This window comes from Ruditapes philippinarum, unplaced genomic scaffold (assembly GCF_026571515.1).
Source record: "Ruditapes philippinarum isolate M1 unplaced genomic scaffold, ASM2657151v2 ctg5184_1_1_1_1, whole genome shotgun sequence".
Classification (NCBI taxonomy): Eukaryota; Metazoa; Mollusca; class Bivalvia; order Venerida; family Veneridae; genus Ruditapes; species Ruditapes philippinarum.
The window spans coordinates 73,069-96,197 of NW_026856249.1; the positions used below are offsets into that span (position 1 = coordinate 73,069).

Below are 23,129 nucleotides of genomic sequence, written 5' to 3' on the forward strand. Positions count from 1 at the left end.
CCCATTATATTCAGTACACTTTCAATGAGGATTAGAAAAATGTATTGATATATAATAATATAACAGCCTAGTGTTTTTTTAATTCTAAATACTAAAAAAAATCAACTTATATAATTAAAATATCAGTTTCTTTTCTTTTTTTTTGCATCTTGTATAATGATAATTGTCATACCACAGGATGAAGAAAAATTCTGCATTTATAGAAAAAAAAAACACTTTAACTTTCTGTTTATTATATACATTTTTCTGTGTTTCAACATTACAATTTGAAAGGCTCCCCGATATATTTTGTGTATTGGCTAAATTTAGAAGAAAGTGAAGCCAGTGGAAATACGGAAAATATGTTTTACTGCAGTGAAAAAAAAACTTTTTACAGTGAAAATACGGAAACACAAATTACGCATTTTATTTCAGAATTTTTATTCAATATTTCAGTTATAAGTATAATTTAATGATATCGTTCTTTTTAATTACAGAATTTAATTTTCGCCGATAGACTATACGTTAAAGAGTTAAGGAACATATATTTTCAGTGCTTGTAAATGAGTATATGAGCCGCGTCACGACAAAACTAACATAATGGGTTTGCTACCAGCATGGATCCAGACCAGCCTGCGCATCCGCTCAGTCTGATCAGGATCCATGCTGTTCGCTTACAAACCCTATAACTAGAGAAACTGATAGCGAACAGCATGGATCCTGATCAGACTGCGCGGATGCGCAGGCTGGTCTGGATCCATGCTGGTCGCAAACCCATTGTGTTGGTTTTGTCGTGACACGGCTCATATGATGAATAAAGTAAAACGTAACTGCCATGGCATATAGTAGGGTCTGCAACACTTGTAGATGGCTATTGGGCACTCAATATCGGCATACACTTGTTCATACTCTGTACGCAGGCACGTGAATAGTCGACACCTACCCCTACCCTCCACGCAATGGTAAACAACTGGATTATTGTTAAGGTTTTTCTTGCACCAACACTGTAAAAGACATATGTCAACTTTCTAACTTTTATGGCGGAGGAAGACATCAGGTGCCCCTCCGTGGATTATTTCAGACATGAGCAACAGGCCCATGAGAAGAACCAACGTAAGCTAGCTTGACCTTTTACGAATACGAATATTTAATGTGATTCGTTACGAATGTGGTCAAACACAGCTTCCTGACATGACACCATCTAAAGTCTCTGTCTGGACTCGAACCGTCAGTGGTGAGGGGCAAGTGATTTGAAGATAACGAGCCTAACCACTTTGCCACTGAGGTCCCTTTAGTTAAGAATTAAATATAACAGCCGGTTGAACCTGGTGATGCTCCCCAAAAAGGTTTTGGACACAGAAAGGTATACCTCTTGTAGTTTCAGAGTGATGTCCCGGACACAGTTCAAAGTTTAAAAATGGACAAAGGGCAATAACTCAGAAATAAATCGAGGCAGAGTTACGGTTCTCCGCATTGGACTTCAAATTAATGACTTTTTGTTGATATCTTTTGTAGTTTTAGAGTTGTGTCCCGGACAAAATTCGCATTGTATAATAGGGAAAGAGTTATAACTCCAAAATTAGGCAAGGCAGGGTTACGATTCTTTTGCACTGCACTTCAATTTAATAACATTTACCAACCTACAAAGTTTCTTGTTGATACCTCTTGTGAATTATGAGTTATGTCCCTGACAAAGTTCAACGTGTAAAATTGAAAAAAGAGCAATAACTCCAAAATAAGCCAAGATAAAGCTACGGATTTTTTTTGCACAGCACATTTACCCAATGAGATATACTTACCTACACATTTTCTTGTTGATATCTCTTACAGTTGCACAGTAATGTCCCCTGACAAAGTTCAAAGTTTAAAAAATGAACTACGCATGTACCCAATGAGAGCTATCTACCAACTAGGTCCCTTGTTGATATATCTTATAGTTTTAGAGTTATATCCCATCGTAAAATGAAAAAAAAACAAAAGGGCAAAAACTCCAAAATAAGTCAAGGCAGAGTTACGGTTCCTTTACACTGCACATGTATCCAATGAGATCGATCATTCTACAAAGTTTCTGGTCATTTGTTGTTTCAGAGCAATGTTCCGAACAAGAAAAGGGGTCTGACAGACGGACATCCGGACGGATAGACAAAACGACGACTAAATCCTCTACTTTTGGAGAGCATAAAAACATATAATTGAAACCATGATAGGCCTCGCATACTCCGAATGTTCTCTTTACAGTTCGTGCTCCGTTGTGAGTTATGGAACTTAAATATATATTGAAAAGTATAAACATGAATTAAAATACGCTTGTGTCATTTGATATCAAACTTATCAGGCGAGGATGATATGTGCTCCATGAATAAAGCATAAATTTTGCAACTAACTACTTGTGATTGGAAAGTAAAATGAATATACTGGGAAGAAAAATCGTGACAATTAAGATTACCCGAAGAAATAATATAATCAAGTTTTCAAAAGAGAAAAAGTTCAACACCTAGAAGCTTATTTCTTCTTATTTTATTGTAATTTAAAAGATTTTAGAAAAATATGTTAAAGGTCGTACAACATATGAGCCGTGTCACGACAAAACCAACATAATGGGTTTGCTACCAGCATGGATACAGACCAGCCTACGCATCCGCGCAGTTTGATCAGGATACATGCTGTTCGCTAACCAACCTATTACAAGTAGAGAAAATGATAGCGAACATCATGGATCCTGATCAGACTGCGCGGATGCGCAGGCTGGTCTGGATCCATGCTGGTCGCAAACCCATTATGTTGGTTTTGTCGTGACACGGCTCATATTTTAAACAAAAGGATACCAGGACGATATCTACCACGACGGCGATTCACACTGCGGCGATGTATGGCTGGTTCCTCTTCGTCCTGCGCAATGTTTGTCAAAGACTCTACTTCCGGTTGCTGGTTCCAACACAGCACTAGTGTTGGCATGGTGAGAAGAAACACATAGCATATGAAGTAGATAGTCCGTTTATCCATCTTGCTCTTTTTTGAGAATATCAAATACTGAAACAATAAATTTGATTTGATATGCTGTTCATTTAAAGAAGCCTTCAGCCTTTTTGTCGGAATAAGTTCCCCAAAAACAATTCTGTTGTTTCAAACTAAGTATTTCAGTACTTTTATCTTGAAAAGTGAATCATATCACTGTCACGTCTTCTCCAACATAGCATCTCGTGAGTATTGTGGCTAATTTGCGCTATTTCTTATTTTCGCTTTTTCTGCTCAAAAAGCGAAAAAGTAAAAACACAAAGGGACGACAAAGTTGGTCAACATTTCGGAACTTCGAGGCACAAAAGCGAAAATACAATAACAAGTATACATTAAATCTGTCGTATGTTCGTATTCCTTCTGTCATAGTTTCGCATTTTCGCATTTTTACATTTACGCATTGTTGATTTTTGCTTTTTCGCATTGTTACATTGCGAAAATGTAACAATTCGAAAAGCGAAAATGCGAACAGACGACAAAGTTATAGTTTGTAGTCTCTAAGTCATCGTGTATTTAGAACGCGAAAAAGCGGAAATACGACAAATGACGTTCGATTACACGACAGATTGTATGTGTCGTTAAAAACGCCTACATTCATTTTCCTATGGTTAAGCACACAATACAAGCATCGGAAATCGCACACCTTATTTGAAGCAATTAGGCACCTATGGTGCTAAAGATGTGCGTTGAGCAAGCATGATTAGGGAGATTGATGGATTGCGTCTAGTAGTCCAATGAATAAATTCTTTGGGCTCAAACTTATGGTTAGAAACAGCCACAAATTGTACGCTGACCAATGTAAATCCTGAGGTTTGAGAAAGAACTCAGACATTTTTTTTCTCTATAACAACCTAAAGGCCCTGGTGAGGGCAGTAAAGTCAGTAACAGTAACGTGCCACGCGCATGAAATCAACACATTCATGCACAATAATCATATTTAACATACCAATTTTAAACTTATTACAATAAATTAAAATGTTTGTCGAGTCTCATACGATAGTATGAAATGGTAAATTATACTTTATACACTTAACATAACTTATAAACCTCCATCGCGTATTTTGAAAACTTGGATATCACCTTTGTAAAAAAACTAACATGTGAAATTACCTTCATTTATTTATTTCAAAATATCAGTTACACAATTATAGTTTAGTCAATTTTGAAAAAAGAAGAAAAAAAGTAATAATAATAATAATAAAAATAATAATAATGGTGATAATGATGATGATGATGATGATAATGATGATACTCATAATAATAATCATAATGATAATAATAATAATAATAAAAATGATAATAATAATAATAATAATGATAATAATAATGATAATAATAATAAAATCATCATCATCATCATCATCATCATCATCATCCTTATCACCATCATTCTATCATCATTATTATTATACATGGACTCATCATCATTATATCATTAATAATACAAAGAATGAAACATTTTTTTTTTATTGTAATAGGCAGTCAATCTTTTAATTTCATAATGTATCATAGCAAACGAAAACAAGTACTTACATATTTGACTATGTCAGATCAGTTATCGTACATAAATGATTACAGCCAAATCTGTTCCCGTAAGCACACTTTATCTATTGCGCAGCAGCGAAATATTAGTCGTTTTAGCACAAAAGTATATACTTGACAAGCACTTCAGATCCCCGCTAATGAACATTTTTTTACGGATACAACACAACACAGTGGAAATTATATATATTTTATACTATAAGTGTGTAATATGAATATGAAATTAGACAAAGCTTATGAACGGGGAAGTGGGTAAAAAACCCGTTCATTTTCCGTTTTAAAGGTGCCAAGCGGTATTTCATGTACCGCTTTCGTTTTCACTCACCGATATTTTGTAATTATTTTTTTTTCAATTTCCTTATAAATATACACGTGTTGTCTATACAAAGCCCTTTAACTTTACCGTATTAATATACAAAGCACGTTAACTTTACCGTATTAATATACAAAGCCCTTTAACTTCATCGTATTAATTAGAAAAGCCCTTTAACTTCACCGTATTAATTAGAAAAGCCCTTTAACTTCACCGTATGAATTAGAAAAGCCCTTTAACTTCACCGTATTAATATACAAAGCCCTTTAACTTCATCTTATTAATATACAAAGCCCTTTAACTTAACCGTATTAATATACAAAGCCCTTTAACTTCACCGTATTAATATACAAAGCCCTTTAACTTCACCGTATTTATATGCAAAGCCCTTTAACTTCACCGTATTAATATACAAAGCCAGTCTTTAACTTTACCGTATTTATATGCAAAGCCCTTTAACTTCACCGTATTAATATACAAAGCCCTTTAACTTCACCGTATTAATTAGAAAAGCCCTTTAACTTCACCGTATTAATTTACACAAAAGTGTCTTTAAATTCCGCTTATTATAAAAAGTACATTTATTACACAGCTTTTGGAGAGGACGGTGATATTGTCCATAAATGTGCCATTCGCAGTCATACAGAATAGCTTTTATTAAAATTGTCTAAGTTCTAAGATATGAATTATAATTTTGATTCGCATATTGTTTCAAATTTTCAAATATTTTCTATCCTTTCTTCATTACTTTTACCAAAACAAACTTCTGTGTTTAAAAAAACCATCTCTATGAAAAAATAAAACAATCAATTGATGTTTGACTTGAAGATAAAGCTTTGTTGTAATTAAGATGTTCTTGCAAAAACTTCGACGTTTATGGATACAAATAACATGGAAGATTGATTTTACAGTGAGTGACATGTCACTGGGTCTATGAAGCAGTGGACAAGGGTGCAAAGGATGTTCCTAAGAAGCCACTGACGTTAATAGGCGTGAAGCATCAGTCAAGTGCGTCAAATAGTGTTCTTATGAAACCACTGACGTTAATAGACATGAAGCATCAGTCAAGGGCGTCAAATACTGCTCTTTTGAAACCACTGACGTTAATAGATATGAAGCATCAGTCAGGGGCGTCAAATAGTGTTCTTAAGAAGCCACTGACGTTAATAGGCGTGAAGCATCAGTCAAGTGCGTCAAATAGTGTTCTTATGAAACCACTGACGTTAATAGACATGAAGCATCAGTCAAGGGCGTCAAATACTGTTCTTTTGAAACCACTGACGTTAATAGATATGAAGCATCAGTCAAGGGCGTCAAATAGTGTTCTTTTGTTACCATTGACGTTAATAGATATGAAGCATCAGTCAAGGGCGTCAAATAGTGTTCTTATGAAACCACTGAATTAAATAGGCGTGAAGCATCAGTCAAGGGCGTCAAATAGTGTTCTTATGAAACCACTGACGTTAATAGACATGAAGCATCAGTCAAGGGCGTCAAAAGGGGTAAAATGAAAAAAAAGTTACATCTTCTTTCAGATTCACTTCTGTTTCATAGAAAATGACAAACCACTGACGATAACAGGCGCGAAGCAGTAGTTAAAGGAAGGCGTCAAATGGTGTACATATTGAACAGTTACAATTTATTTCAAATATGCTGTTGTTTTATAGAATATGACAATCCGCCCTGACGTTAATTGAGATATGTGACAATGAAGCAGCAGGCAATGACGTCAAAAGGTGTACATAGGAAATAATAAGTAACAGTTTATTTCAGATTTGCTGTTTGCTAACAGGAAGTGATATTATATTAAGCATTAGACATGTGAAATAAGAAGTGTTTATATGAAAAGAAAAGTACATTTTCATAAGTTTTTATATTCGAGACAAACATGTTTTACTGATCCTGTATTCAAAATTGTTAAACCCTGATTAATACATTGTGCATGAATGGAATTATTCTCGTATCGGATATTGCTTGAATGTGCGTTTTATATATGATTTCTGTACCTTATGTTAAATATGGAGTGATACCTTAAATATTTCTTTTAACGGTGCACGTGTATTTCGTGGGTAAGTGGGGGTGTATATATATATAGTGTTTTCGCGGCTTTTCTTCACTCGACGCTTGCATTTGATAGTGCTTCAAGAACTTGTTTAAATACGCCCACCCGACCCCATCCATTCTTACAACAAACGTTTTTGTAATGAAATTTTTTAATACACATTCTTGCTGAATATTAAGGCTTTTACATTATACATGACACACAAGAATCGTTTCTTGAAATATAACTTATTAAAGTTGCATAATTTAATGAATTTTCTTTGTTTGAATAAGCATAACTTGTTATTAAATATTTTACAGATTACACAATTTATTATTCTGTTTGTAATATTTTGTAACCACGTATACAGATCTGTTTTCGTTTCGTTTCAGAGTTTCGGATACAGCAACAAGGCTTTTCATCTGATGAATCCCAAATACAAGAACATAACAGGTACAGATAAATACCGATTGATTCTAGTTATTTGTAATATGTACTACCAAATATAAAATATAAAGCATTATTCGTATGTATTTGTTGTTGTTTCTTGCTATAGTAGATTAGAGAATAATTGATTTATTCTCGTCATAAGAGAGAGTAAATGATTGTTTTTATCACCTAACTCACTGCAAAACATGGTTAAATTACGAAGTTATCTTATGTTTTACCCCTGTTTGATTGTTTGTTTGTTTGTTTGTTTGGATTATACGTCACACCCACACAGTATAGGCCATATGGTGACATTCCAGCTTTACTGGTGGAGGAAGACCTCCGGTGCCCTTCCGTGCATTATTTCAGGCACAAACGGGCATCTGAGTAGAACCACCGATGTTCCGTAAGCTAGCTGGACAGCTTCCTCACATGAAAGAATCCAAAGTCCCTGTTGGGATTCGAACCCACAGCGGTGAGGGGTAAGTGATTTGAAGTCAACGACCTTAACTCGGCCACGGACGCCCCAACCCTGTTTGAGTCTGAGGTGAAGTAGCGCTTATTCATATCTTTTTGTCTCAATTTGTCTCTCTTAAAGGAGCTCCTCTGTGGTCTAAAGACGAAAAATATATAATTAGAAACATTACATATATCAAATGCACAATAAAGAAATATAGTCAGAAGGAAATTAAAATCAAGTGATAGTGAAATTCTCAGCCCGATTTGAGTGGAATCAATTTTAGGACATTTTGCATGATTAAATGATTATTCTGGAAAATATTGGGTGAAAGAAAAATCTGAAAATTTGAACACAATCTTTTGATGCAGACCTACATCAAATACCGGTATTATCCAAATTTCGGAAAAATATTTATAGACCCGTTATGTCAAAAAAAAAATCAAAAAAAATCAAAGCACAGAAGGCACTGAATTTGTTTGGGTCTCAGAATGTAAGAAAGGGGAAGGTTGTGAGATTATAAAACAATTTGTTTTTGTATAGTGCAACAAATGCTTTCCAGCATTTTAATTGTAGTAGATTGGCTATAAGACTAATTGCAACACTAATATTCGATCCAATGTTTATTTGACTTAAACAATTTGAAAAAAAAATAGTTGCCGTAATTGGGGTTTGAACTCCAGACCTCTCGCTTCCTAAGCGAGCGCGCAAACCCATCGACCACAGTAAATTTATATGTTTAAAGCATGAAGAAAACCATATTATTCAATTTAGGGTTTGTAACGACGCTAACTGTTGTTTAACACTTGTGTAAATAATAAGCATGTATATTTATAAAGAATAAAACAACATTAGAAATCTTCGACCATATCATTCGGGAATTATTTTGCTTGAAAATTAATCCGACTGTCATGTGACCATATTTATGCAGTGATCTCCCCTAAACTTTTCAGCCTAAGTGTTACATATAAAGGGAAGTACCCGCTTCAAAAAAGTGGACTACTTTCTGCACTTGCAATTAACAGCATTAGAGTCTGAAATTTCGCTACCATTATTTGTTTGGTCTGACGACCCAAACAAATAAAAAAACAACAAAAAAAACCCTCGGTTGAATCCCTTTAACGAAATAGAATTTGAATGTTAAAAACATCATGACCACTTAACCGACAATTGTAAGTAGGGAAAAGGAAAATCAAACTCATATGAAACTCTTAAAACAACTGTATTGTTGCATACATACAAGTACTTAACATATTCACTTGACGTTTGTTTGTTCGTTTATATTTTTTTCAATATAATTGCGTCTCTCCGTTCATTTCAAATACATTTTAAGACATTTTATCATTGAAGTACCGTCAGAATATTGTTTAAACGTTTGATACGTATTAATTTAATTTTGTTTTAAAGTAGATTGGTCTACAAGGGACACATTTCCTATATGTATTTTCTAATATTGATAAAAAACAATAGAAGTTTATCATTTAGATATTCTAATAAAACATTTCTAAGAAAAAAAAATGTTGATTAAATTTTAAGTGATTTGGTTTCAACAGTTATATGATCTGGGACCAAATTGTCACAGATATGATAAATAATAAATTTTGTTCTGGAACATTGTATTATCTGCTATATAAATATATATGATATCGGATCATGTATGTAACACTTGCTAACAACATCCATGTATGTATAGTTCTTATGTTATTTGATGTTATGTCTGACACTACGATCTATCATCGTACATATTTGAGCCGCGTCATGACAAAACCAACATAATGGGTTTGCGACCAGCATGGATCCAGACCAGCCTGCGCATCCGCGCAGTCTGATCAGGATCCATGCTTTTCGCTTACAAACACTATAACAAGTAGAGAAACTGATAGCGAACAACATAATCCTGATCAGACTGCGCGGATGCTGGTCGCAAACCCATTATGTTGGTTTTGTCGTGACGCGGCTCATATGTCAAAGCATTTAAGTATGTGAAATAAAAGTTAACCCATTAATAATTCGCATTCACGCCATATTATTTAGGAGTCCAGTGTTCTAATAATTTCAAATATACCATTACCGATATCTAGCCAAGTGAGTTTGTTTGTATTTGAGTTTATTTATACTCGCCACCGGTTGCCCATATGGGAGAGTCCTCCAGACGAGTATTAGTCATTTTATATTTTGGAGGACAGTGCAAGATACAGATACAGAAAATGCCCCAATTCCAGAAGCTTCCCCTGGTTTTTTAACGTGCCAAGTGTTTAAGCACTCATACACGGGACCTCGATTTAAAGTCTCATCCGAAAGACTGATTAGTAATTTTAGTTTGCCAGGCCGGGAATCGAATCCACAATGTCGAGATTACAAGTATCACGCTCTAACCTGCCAAGTGACGCATTTCAGCACTCTTAAATACAAGAGATTGTGTGATGATTGTATTCAGAAGCGAATGCATCCTTCCGAGTCCTTCAAATAATATGAAAGACCCTGACTAAATGTTTAAACGCAGACATGTTCCAGTGAATTACTTTAAAACACCATTGCATCGATCATTTACGAAAATAAACTGTTCTAAACTTATGGTAATCCTTTAGATTATATCAAATGGTTAATGAAGTTGTTGAATATTTATAAAATCTATTATTTTGTTATTGCTTTTCTGCGCATGATGAATGCGCATGTGCGAAATGCTACTTCCGTTTCTATGGAAATACCGTATTGTAAAAAAGTCTATAAACAACTTTTAAAAGTGTTATGATCTTGTTGCATCAATTGAAGTGTTTTTTTTTCGTCGAGGTTGTTAATTTTGGCCTAAATATGCAGCCAGATGAATTGTAAATTACAAGTAAGTTATATAGACAAGATTTCCAATTTTACTTAAAATGTCGAATTAAATTGTCTTAAACTTATTTATACAATTTAAATAACAATTCAAACGTCAAAATAGGAGAAATATTTGCAAAAGAAAAAAATGCAGTACGTGTGATATAATACAGTTTGTTTTCAATCGTCACCCTGGTCTGTAAATGCTCTACGGAAACTGTTATGTACCGGTGAATTATTTGAACCTCAAAATTATTATGTTTGATCGTCAATAATAAAAGGGTGAAGTTTTCATTCAAACCAGCCGGAAGGACAAACAGACGAACGGACAGTGATTATACAACGAGACTTTATGACAATGATATTTTCCGATTCCAATTTGACATACATTTTTAAGCAAAGAAAAAAATGCAAAAACGGTCAAAAAAAAAGTCAGAGGCGCGGCCATAAACGGCAACCCAATGTGACCTACCCTAAACACATGTCATGTGATTATCCATCCAGGAGATCCACCATACATTTTTTACACTTGTTTAAAAAAAACAACAAAAAACAACAACAACAACAACAACAACAAAAAAACAAAAAAACAACAACAAAAACTGACCACTCTGCACTCATGTATTACTGCATTTAGCAGTTGATACTTTGTTCGAATGCACCGTCAAAATAATTATTATGTCTTTACGTGTAAGTGTCTGAAGTGTTTGTCAAGGAGTAATTAGCTAAAATATTTAAAGCTATATACTACAACACTTAAACGACCTTGGCCTGGTGCAACAAGAAAACATGTTTATACAAGAATATTTGTCTGTGATCACGTAAACATTCTTTTAACAAATATCAAAACATTTTTGAAATTACTTTTCAGACCACAGAATCTTTACACTGGCTGAATTAAAACTAATTTGACTTGCATTTAATTTCGAGGATATAAACTTGGTATTATATTATTTTCCGGCGACAACAGACCTGATTTGGTAAGTCTGTAAATATTATATTGCTCTATTTATATGAAAAAAGTCTTAAACAGTAAAACTTATTTTTGATACATTACCTTTTTATTTTTTTTGTTAATAAAATATTGTATAGAATATCACCACCATCACTAATGGTATATACTAAATTATAATATGATTTATAAATAGTTTTAAAATGACTTTCTCTGATTGGTTAAGAAGTATTTTTTCGTAAAAAAATTACTAGTGAATGTCAGAGTATATTCACTGTTTCTTCTCTAAAAATACATTTTCTGGAAAGCCCATAAAAGACGCGTGCTATGACGTGACGTCACGCCAGGTTTGTTGTTATTTTTCTGATAAAACGTTGGGCAAATCGCAAATAAAATAATTATTGTCTTTTTTATTTACCGTCTTTACATTTTTAAGAATATATTGGAAGTAGCGTGCCAATGCGCTCATTAAAATCTGAAAAATGTCGATTTCCGTTGTATTCAATGGCAGATTTGATACACCATACTTTATAAAAGCGATTTATTATAGATTGTATAATAAAACAGATACATGTATGTACTTTTTAGATGGTGAATATGACATGATATGTACTGAAAAATAAATATCAACCTCGGCTATCGCCTCGGTCATATAGTATTTTATACTGTTATTGTTATAATTGTAGTTATATAGAGGATATTGAATGAGTGTAGGTTTAATACTAAATTTATTGAACGAGTTGAATAAAATCATATTATGCGAGCCTCTGGTGAGCATAATATTGTTTTATTCAACGAGTTTAATAAATTTAGTATTGAATCTACACGAATATAATATTCTATTTATCACATATATAAAATAAGAACGGTAAACTGTTATCAAGAGTCATTTTTCTTTGACGCGCCTGTAGTGTAACGCTAACATTAGCGCGCTTTAATGCTATGTTTATAGCGCAAATGACGTGACGTCAAAGTGTTATTACACTAGTAGTGTAATATCGTCTAGTGTAATATAGTTTTTATTAAATGGCTTTATTACACTCCTGCGCCGCGGTTTATGTGATAAAGACACATCATAGCATGACGTGACGTGACGTGACGTGACATGATATAATATAGCATACACGAAATTCAATAGTTGAATATGATAATAATGATAAAACAATCATAACAGAAATATAAAAATAAATAATAATTTTCATAAAATGATAATAAAATGATAATAATAATCACAACAACGATTTATAAAGGTAGCACATGAAGAAATAGCTTTTTAAAGGGCGTTTTAATCAAATTTTTGTCCAAATCTGAAACTTACACCACAGCAAGTATACAGTTTAGCTCTTCTTAACAAAAATGCAAATCTTATAAACATTTTGCTTTCACCACGCTTTATAATTAATAAGAATCCAATATGGCGTCCAATTTGGCCGCCGATTTTATGCAAATCGGGTATCTTATTATGGTAAAAATTAACAGCAAAGATTTTGGATTATGCCGTTTTCGATAAAAATGTCTTCAAACATTTTAGAAATAATCAAGTTATACAATGTTATAATTAAATAACAATGAAATATATAGCTTTCCAGGTTTTTATCTTCAAATTTTCAAATTATCAATATTTTTCACATTTTCTAATACGGTTGCCTAACAATAACCAAAAAAATCCTAGTAGCTACTAAAATTCTATTTTTGTTTTGTTTTTCATAAAAATATGTGTGCATAAAGTTGTTTGACTAAAATAAAATTCAAGAAATCTCATGCTTGTAAGTTTTATACTTGGTTAAAGTGGGTTGGGTAATTTCACCCCAAAAGTGGGAAAAAAACGAAATCCGCCGAAATATGTTCATTTTATTTCTCTGCTTTTTTATTTTACTTTATATGATAGTTCATGCAATTATTCTCTATTCTATGTATTTTTATTGTTTTCAAGTGTTTATTATTATTATTATTTCTTCTATTATCTTAAAGAAGAAGGCAAGAAAATAAAATCAGTTAATTTTGTTTCAGTAAGCACTAAGAATTATTCTTAAAAAGAAAGATGTACAAAAGAACAATCTTCATATTCTATGTATTCCTGGTTGCCATGATGACTCTAGCGCTGTGTCTGGACCAAGAGCCGGAAATGGAACCTTTGAGAAAGGATGAGCAGCAAGCACTTAAACCATCCCGACAACGACGCTGTATCCTTTTATTTAGAGTAATCATATTGTAAGACTTATATGCCTGATAGCTAGCGAAAAGACGATAACGATATAGGTTGTGTTGTCGCTATCGAAAAAAAGGCACCATACTTTCAAGCAATACGCCATCAGACAAGAAAAATGTCTTTTTTGTTCCAAAATGGCGGCTTTTGTTTACATTATGTAGGATACGACGCAGTTTTGATTCCCAGCCCTGAGTCCAGGGGACGTTCAGTATATCCGGTTGTTCAGCTTATCCGAATACCATTTCACACTTTTCGATAGTGTCAGGTACACTAAAGGGATGAATGTGGTTCTAACAGACTCCAGCCGTAAACAAAACCAATAGCTATATATACTTCTCGACTGTTCCTAAAATTCAGATTTAATAATTGAGTTCAATGTAGTGTATGTAAGCTTTACATTATGGTTGCATGTATAATGGTATTGATATATTTTAACTTTAACATAAATCTAGGGCTACATCGTCGATGCTCTCGTGTTGGAGGTGTCTGCAGAGCCAGATGTTACTTTAATGAACTACCGGTCAGAGGAAATAGCGGCTGCTCCTTTCACACCTGCTGCAGAAGAATACATGTGTATACGAAATAGATTTAAGGACGCCATTTTAATAAAATTTACGTTTCACTTAACTCAACAGATACTCTGCTATTAAAGGCCCTTTATTTATCTTTGCTCATTCCCTATCTGAATTCTAATATCACGAAATTGCACAGAATAATATAATAAATTTGGAAAATTTCCATTCTCATCAAATGTTGTTTTCAATTGACATTGAAGTAACTTTAATTTCGCAATAAAAAGACTATTATCAGAAAAACTATTTATTAACATTTTATATCAGTTTTACATGGACGTTTATCCGACAAAGGTAAGTCCATGTTGTTTTTTTCCTTTAAGAATATAGTAAAAAAATATGAGAAGAATTTATTAGGGAAAGGTGTTTTGATGACTTTTCCTGTTTCAGCGAGTTAAAGCACCGTTTGCCCCAGAAATGCTTTATTATTTAATCTCAAAAGATTTGTATTTTTAGGCATATTGTGCCTTTAAAACTCTTTTAAGAATCAAGTTTATGATAGATGAAAACGATTTCACTTTTAACAAAACAAAAAGTGACAAAAATATGTTACTTGATAATGCTAAATGATACGTAATACGAATGTAAATGAAAAAGTCTACTACTTCCAAATGAGCAAGAGTCCAAACAAATGCACAAGGATTAATGACAAAAACATCAGTGACGGTTTACCTGGCATGAAGATAGTGATTATCATGGGGCCGAAGCGCAGGAAAGATTTACCGGATGGACGAACGTCCCGAATGATCGATGGATCTACTTTAATTATATAGCTACATTTTATGTACTTTACTGTTCTACCGATAGTTTCTAGTCACATAAAATAATTTAAAAATATATGGTTGTGACTATTGCAGCAATTTGAGTACTTTTGATATTTAATTTCAGCATCCACGATTTCTGAACATTTGGTATAAATAGTCTATAAACAACTTTTAAAAGTGTTATGATCTTTTTGCATAAATTGAAGTTGTTTTTTTTCGGCGAGGTTGTTACTTTTGGCCTAAATATGCAGCCACATGAATTGTAAATTACAAAAATTTCAGCGGAATAGGGACGAATATCATTGGTTAAAAGAGCAGAGGTGATGAGTAATATGGTCAAGATTTCTAATTTCAGTTAAAATGTAACTTTAAACTAAGTTGTATTAAAATTATTTCAGACGTCAAAATAGGAGAAATATTTCCAAAGGAAAAATTATGCAGTACGTATGTAAAATACGGTTTATTTTCAATCGCCACCCCGGTCTGTAAATTCTTAGCCGCCATTATCTCGTACGGAAACTGTTATGTATAGGAGAATTATTTCAAGCTCAAAATTATTATATTTGATTGTTAATGATAAAAGGGTGAAGTTTTCATTCAGACCAGACATGTGTTTTTAGAGATGAATCGCGAACAAGATTGTGCTAGAGGGATGGCATAGTCGAAAAGACAAACAGACGAACGGACAGTGAATTATACAACGAGACTTTATGACAATGATATTTTTTTATTCCAATTTGACATAATGTTTTTAGTAAAAAAAAATGCAAAAACATTCTAAATCATAAGCGCGACCATAAGCGGCGACCAATGTTACCTACCCTAAACACATGCCATGTGATCAACCACCCAGGAGGCGTGTTCCTATACATCATAATTTTTTTACACACAAAAAAATAGACCACGTTGCACGCTATACCTTCCTTATGCATTACTGCATTTAGCAGTTGATATTTTGTTCAAAACATCTGCCGAATGCACCGCAAAAATATGTTTTTAGGTGTAAGTGTCTGAAGTGTTTTTCAAGGAGTATTTAGCAAAAATATTCACAGCTATATACTCCAACACTTAAAAGACCTTGGCCTAGTGCAACAGGAAAATATGTTTATGCAATAATGTTTGTCTGTGATCACGTGAACATCTGTTTAACAAGTATCAAAACATTTTTAAAGTTACTTTTCAGACCACAAAATCTTTACACTGGCTGAATTGAAACTAATTTGACTCGCATTTAATTTCGAGGATATTAACTTGGTATTATATTATTTCGGCGATTACAGACCTGACTTGGTAAGTCTGTAAGTATTTTATTGCTTTATTTGTATAAAAAGTAACAGTAAAACTTATTTTTGATACATTACCTTTTTTCATTTTTTTGTTAATAAAACATTGGAATATCACCACCATCACTCGTGGTATATACTAAATTATTATATGATCTATAAATAGTTTTCAATGACTTTCTCTGATTGGTTAAGAAGTAATTTTTCGTAAAAAAATAACTAGTGAATATCAGAGTATATTCATTGTTTCTTCTCTAAAAATACATTTTCTGGAAAGCCCCCATAAAAGAGGCGTGCTATGACGTGACGTCATGCCAAGTTTGTTGTTATTTTTCTGATAAAACGTTGGGCAAATTGCAAATAAATTAAGTCTTTTTTATTTACTGTCTTTACATTTTTAAGAATATATTGGAAGTAACGTGCCAATGCGCTCATTAAAACATCGGAGCCAAACAATGGAAAAAGTAGACAAGCTGAAAAATGTCGATTTCCGTTGTATTGATATCCCATATTTTATAAGAACGATTAATAGATTGTATAATAAAACAGATACATGTATGTACTTTTTAGATGGTGAATATGATATGATATGTACTGATGTACTGAAAAATAAATATCAACCTCGGGTCATATAGTTATTTTACACTGTTATTGTTATAATTTTAGTTATAGTCATATCATAGCATGACATAACGTGACGTGACGTGACATGATATAATATAGCATTCACGAAATTCAATAGTTGAAAATGATAATAATGATAAAACTATCATAACAGAAATATAAAAATAAACAAGATATGTTTGTAAAACATGTATGCCCCCTATCAGCAGCCAATTAGTCATGTGATAAGGTTATTATGCATGACGTCTGACCCAGTGATCAAACAATTAATAAGGGTTATAAAGTATCTACTGGTCATGACCTTGACCTTTGACCCCTTGACCCAAAACTCAATAGGGGTCATCTGCTGGTCACGACCAATCATCATACAAAGTTTGAAGTTCCTAGCCTAGGCGTTTTTAGTAAATTGATCAGAAACCGTTTTTTACCTACAAGGTCAATGTGACCTTGACCTTTGACCCCTTGACCCCAAAATCAATAGGGGTCATCTGCTGGTCATGACCAATCACCATGCCAAGTTTGAAGTTCTTTAGGCCTAAGGGTTCTCTTATTATTGATCGGAAACCGTTTTAACATACAAGGTCAATGTGACCTTGACCTTTGACCCCAAAATCAATAGGGGTCATCTGCTGGTCATGACAAATCACCATGCCAAGTTTGAAGTTTCTAGGCCGAAGCGTTCTTTAGTTATTGATCAGAAACCGTTTTTACTTACAAGGTCATTGTGACCTTGACCTTTGCCCCTTGATCCCAAAATCAATAGGAGTAATCTGCTGGTCATGACAAATCACCATACCAAGTTTGAAGTTCCTAGGCCTAAGCGTTCTTGAGTTATTTGATCAGAAACCGTTTTTACTTAAAAGGTCAATATGACCTTGACCTTTGACCCCAAAATCAATAGGGGTCATCTGCTGGTCATGACCAATCACCATGCCAAGTTTGAAGTTTCTAGCCGAAGCGTTCTTTAGTTATTGATCAGAAACCGTTTTTTACTTACAAGGTCATTGTGACCTTGACCTTTGACCCCTTTGATCCCAAAATCAATAGGAGTAATCTACTGGTCATGACAAATCACCATACCAAGTTGAAGTTCCTAGCCTAAGCGTTCTTGAGTTATTGATCAGAAAAACCGTTTTTACTTAAAAGGTCTATGTGACCTTGACCTTTGACCCCTTCACCTAAAACTCAATAGGGATCATCTGCTGGTCATGACCAATCATCACACAAAGTTTGAAGTTCCTAGGCCTAAGCGTTTTTAGTTAATTGATCGGAAACCGTTTTTACCTACAAGGTCAATGTGACCTTGACCTTTGACCCCTTGACCCCAAAAATCAATAGGTCATCTGCTGGTCATGACCAATCACCATACCAAGTTTGAAGTTCCTAGGCATAAGGGTTCTTAAGTTATTGATCCGAAAGCATTTTTACCTACAAGGTCAATGTGACCTTGACCTTTGACCCCTAGACCCCAAAATCAATAGGGGTCATCTACTGATCATGACCAATCACCATCTCAAGTTTGAAGTCCCTAGGGCCTAAGGGTTCTTTCATTATTGATCGGAAACCGTTTTTACCTACAAGGTCAATGTGACCTTTTGACCTTTGACCCCCTTAACGCCAAAATCAATAGGGGTCATCTGATTGGTCATAACCAATCACCATACCAAGTTTGAAGTTCCTAGGCCTAAGGGTTCTTTTGGTTATTGATCAGAAACCGTTTTTTAATTAAAAGGTCAATGTGACCTTGAACCTTTGACCCCTTGATCCCCAAAATCTATACGGGTCATCTACCTGATCATGACCAATCATCATACCAAGTTTGAAAGTTCCTAGGCTTTAAGGTTCTTTAGTTATTTGATCGGAAACCGTTTTTTACCTACAAAGGTCAATGTGACCTTGACCTTTGACCCCTTGACCCAAAAAACAATAGGGGTCATCTACTGATCATGACCAATCACCATACCAAGTTTTAATGTTCCTAAGCCTTAAGGTTCTTTAGGTATTGATTGGAAACCGTTTTTACCTACAAGGTCAATGTGACCTTGACCTTTGACCCCTTGACCCCAAAATCAATAGTGTCATCTACTGATCATGACCAATCACCATACCAAGTTTGAAGTTCCTAGGCCTTAAGGTTCTTTAGTTATTGATCGGAAACCGTTTTTGCTTTTAAGGTCAATGTGACCTTGAACTTTGACCCCTTGACCCCAAAATCAATAGGGGTCATCTACTGGTCATGACTAATCACCATACCAAGTTTGAAGTTCCTAGGCCTTAAGGTTCTTTAGTTATTGATCGGAAACTGTTTTTGCTTTCAAGGTCAATGTGACCTTTGACCTTTGACCCTTGACTCCAAAATCAATAGGGGTCATCTACTGGTCATGACCAAGTCACCATACCAAGTTTGAAGTTCCTAGCCTTAAGGTTCTTTAGTTATTGATCGGAAACCGTTTTTGCTTTCAAGGTCAATGTTGACGTTGACCTTTGACCCCTTGAACCCCCCAAAATCAATAGGGGTCATCTACTGTCATTAACCCCAAATCAAACCATACCAAAGTTTGAAGTTCCTAGGACCTTAGGGTTTCTTTAGTTATCAAACTCGGAAACCATTTTGGTCTAACGGACCCGACGGACCGACGGACCGACGGACCGACAAGTGCAAAGCAAATATACCCCCTTTTTTTCAAAATGGGGGCATAATAATTTTAATATCATAAAAATTTGAAATGGCTAAAAATGATTAATGATAATTCACAACAACGATTTATTAAAGGTAGCACATGAAGAAATAGCCTTTTTTAAAGGGCCCCTTTTAATCAAATTTTTTGTCCAAATCTGAAACTTATACACCAATAGCAAGTATATCAGTTTAGCTCTTCTTAACAAAAATGCAAATCTTATAAACATTTTTTGCTTTCACCACGCTTTATAATTAATAAGAATCCAATATGGCGTCCAATTTGGGCCGCCGATTTTATGCAAATCGGGTATCTTTATTATTTGGTAAAAATTAAACAGCAAAGATTTTGGATTATGCCGTTTTCGATAAAAATGTCTTCAAACATTTTTAGAAATAATCAAGTTATACAATGTTATAAATTAAATATTATACCTTCATTTGCATACGCCCTTTTTTCTGTATTTAATATGACGTCATCCGGTCCATAAAACCGCATACAGACCGGGGGTCGGTCCATAATTCTTATTGAAGACCGTTGAAATGTAACTTTTTCCCACGACGTGCTGGGAATTTCACGACGACACAAAACAGGCGATAACTGTCCAAAATTGGCTAGGCGATTTCGCCTCTTTATCAGAAGACCGATTTTATTTAATTTAATTAATTAAAAATCGCTATTAATTAAAAAAAAACATTTTTGATTTTTTTGGCTTTGCATCACTTGAAAATAATTAAAACAAAAGAATCCGACAAGTTTTTTTTTGAGATATTTCACACACTGAACAAGATTAAAATTTTTTATTTAAAAGCAAATAATTTTGTAAAAATTACAGGGCAAAAAACAAAGGAAAAAATGATTAAATTCGGGTATAATATAACAAAATATAACATGGCCTTTCGGGCAAAATGCAAGTTTACGGACTGGTTGGTCAGACCTCGGAAGGTATATGGCCCTCAGCTGCGCTTCGGGCCATATATCTTCCTCAGTCTGACCAACCAGTCCGTAAACTTTCATATTGCCCTCAAGGCCATGTTTTATTTGTTAAATAACAATGAAATATATAGCTTTCCAGGTTTTTATCTTCAAATTTTCAAATTATCAATATTTTTCACATTTTCTAATACGGGTTGGCCTTAAAAACAATAACCAAAAAATCCTAGGTAGCTCTACTAAAAAATTCCTATTTTTTGTTTTGTTTTTTCATAAAATATGTGTGGCATTAAAGTTGTTTGACTTAAAATAAATTCAAGAAATCTCATTTGATTTGTAAGTTTTTTACTTGGTTTTAAAAGTGGGTTGGGGGTAATTTCACCCCAAAATCGGGGAAAAAAAAAAACGAAATCCGCCGAAATATGTTTATTTTATTTCTCTGCTTTTTTATTTTACTTTATATGATAGTTCATGCAATTATTCTCAATTTTCTATGTATTTTTATTGTTTTCAAGTGGTTTTTTATTATTATTTCATTCTAATTATTTTTAAAAAAGAAGGGGCAAGGAAAATAAAATCAGTTAATTTTGTTTCAGTAAGCACTAAGAATTATTCTTAAAAAGAAAAGATGTACAAAAGAACAATCTTCATATTCTATGTTTTCCTGGTCGCCATGACTACTCTATCGCTGTGTCTGGACCAAAAGCCGGAAATGGAACCTTTGAGAAAGGATGCGCAGCAAGCACTTGAACCATCCCGACAACGACGCTGTATCCTTTTTCTTAGAGTTATGATATCGTATGACTTATATGACTGAAAAAATGTCTTTTTCGTTCCAAGATGGCGGCGTTTGTTTACATTATGTAGGATACGACGCAGTTAACCCGGACGTTAAGTATATCCGGTCTTTCAGCTTATCCGAATACCATTACACACTTTTCGATAGTGTCAGGTACACAAAATGGATGAATGTGGTTGTAACAGAATCCGGTCGTAAACAAAACCTCTCGACTGTATGTATGTATGTTGTTAATGTTTAATGAGGGTCCAATCGCCCGTAAGTGCACAAAAAGCAGCTCTCGCTGTCGAGTACGGACCCCGGACATGTCACCAGTCATGCCCTTAAAGTATGTTATAGTTCTAAAATGGTGACCTATTTGATTGGAATTCAGTAATTCACTGAATGAGCCCAAATAAAATGCTATTGTTTTTAGATTTATTAATGAAATAATACACGGGAGGCCAATGAGACCATTGTACATTATGTTGCTTAGTTAAAGAATGTGTTGCTGCCTAAAATAAAGGATCAAGAAGCGGACGGGTAAGGTTTTCCTGACATAGGCCATACTGACTTACGGACACGCAATGGTGCTTCGGGCAGGTATTATTGGTTTGGTGCCTCAGACAACCAAAACGGAGACACAAGTTCACTCCTTCCAGTTTTCAGCTCCGCCATGGACCATGGACTGCTTCCCTCATCTGGTGGATCTAGAAAAACTCCTCCACGTCTTCGAAGATGTCTTCTTTAACCTCCCCCCCGTAATGCCTACTTTGAAAGTGCGACATTTTTAGGGCTTGGTCATGGATTTGTCATCCCCTCAGAGTGGCCTTCTTCATCTCGTCATGTAGTTCTTCTAGATTTCTCAGATATTGAGATAACCGCCTCACAAGTAACCATCACTCACAAAGTGATCCAGCTGCCGGTAAGCCACAGACAATTTAGCTATTTAGAAAATAAGAACAGAATTCCGAAAGGTATATCCTACCTGGTTCGGTCCAATTTTGAATTTTGTTTTTGATAAAAATATGGAAAGCCATAGACGCATTTATTTTTCAGAATAAATTTACAATAATAAAATTTCCGGGTTTGAAAAATGTTATTGCCAAGGCCGTCACAAAGTACTAATAGCTTAACTTCTCGACTGTTCTAATCATTGAGATTTAATATTTAATTTCAATGTAGTGTGTGTAAGCTTTACATAATGTTTGCATGTATAATTGTATTGATATATTTTAACCTTAACATAAATCAAGGGCTATATCGTCGATGCCTTAGTGGTAGAGGTTTCTGCAGGGTCAGATGTTTCTTTTTTGAAGAACCGGTCAGAGGAAATATCGACTGCTATTTTGGCTACAACTGCTGCAGAAGAATGTTTTCACATTACAGGACGTCATAAAATAAATTTTACTTTTCACTTAATTCAACAGATACTCTGCTATTAAAGGTCCTTTATTCTTCTTAACTCATTCGCCATTTGAATTATAATATTATGTAATTGCACAGAATAATAAAATAAATTTGGAAAGTTTCCATTTTTATCAAATGTTGTTTCAAATGACATTCAAGTCACTTTAGTTTCGCAATAAAAAGACTATTATCAGAAAAAGCCTATTTATTGTTATCACCCCTCACTTTTTTCGTAATGTTAATTTCCCATAGGCCTCTAGGAGTTATTCTTACTGTTAATGCAAGTGTACCACGTGACCAAGTAATTTATACTGTTACGGGGGTAACAGTACT

At 34.1% G+C, this 23,129-nt stretch overlaps 1 long non-coding RNA gene across 1 annotated transcript; it reads right to left on the reverse strand.

Moving 5' to 3' along the window:
* Positions 1-787: 787 nt before the first annotated feature.
* LOC132745957 (uncharacterized) lies at positions 788-4,678 on the reverse strand. Its single transcript, XR_009627923.1, has 3 exons — positions 4,528-4,678; positions 2,805-3,009; positions 788-949 (listed from the first exon to the last, which is right to left on the reverse strand). It is a non-coding gene; the product is annotated as an uncharacterized LOC132745957 (long non-coding RNA).
* Between the last annotated feature and the right edge of the window lie 18,451 nt (positions 4,679-23,129).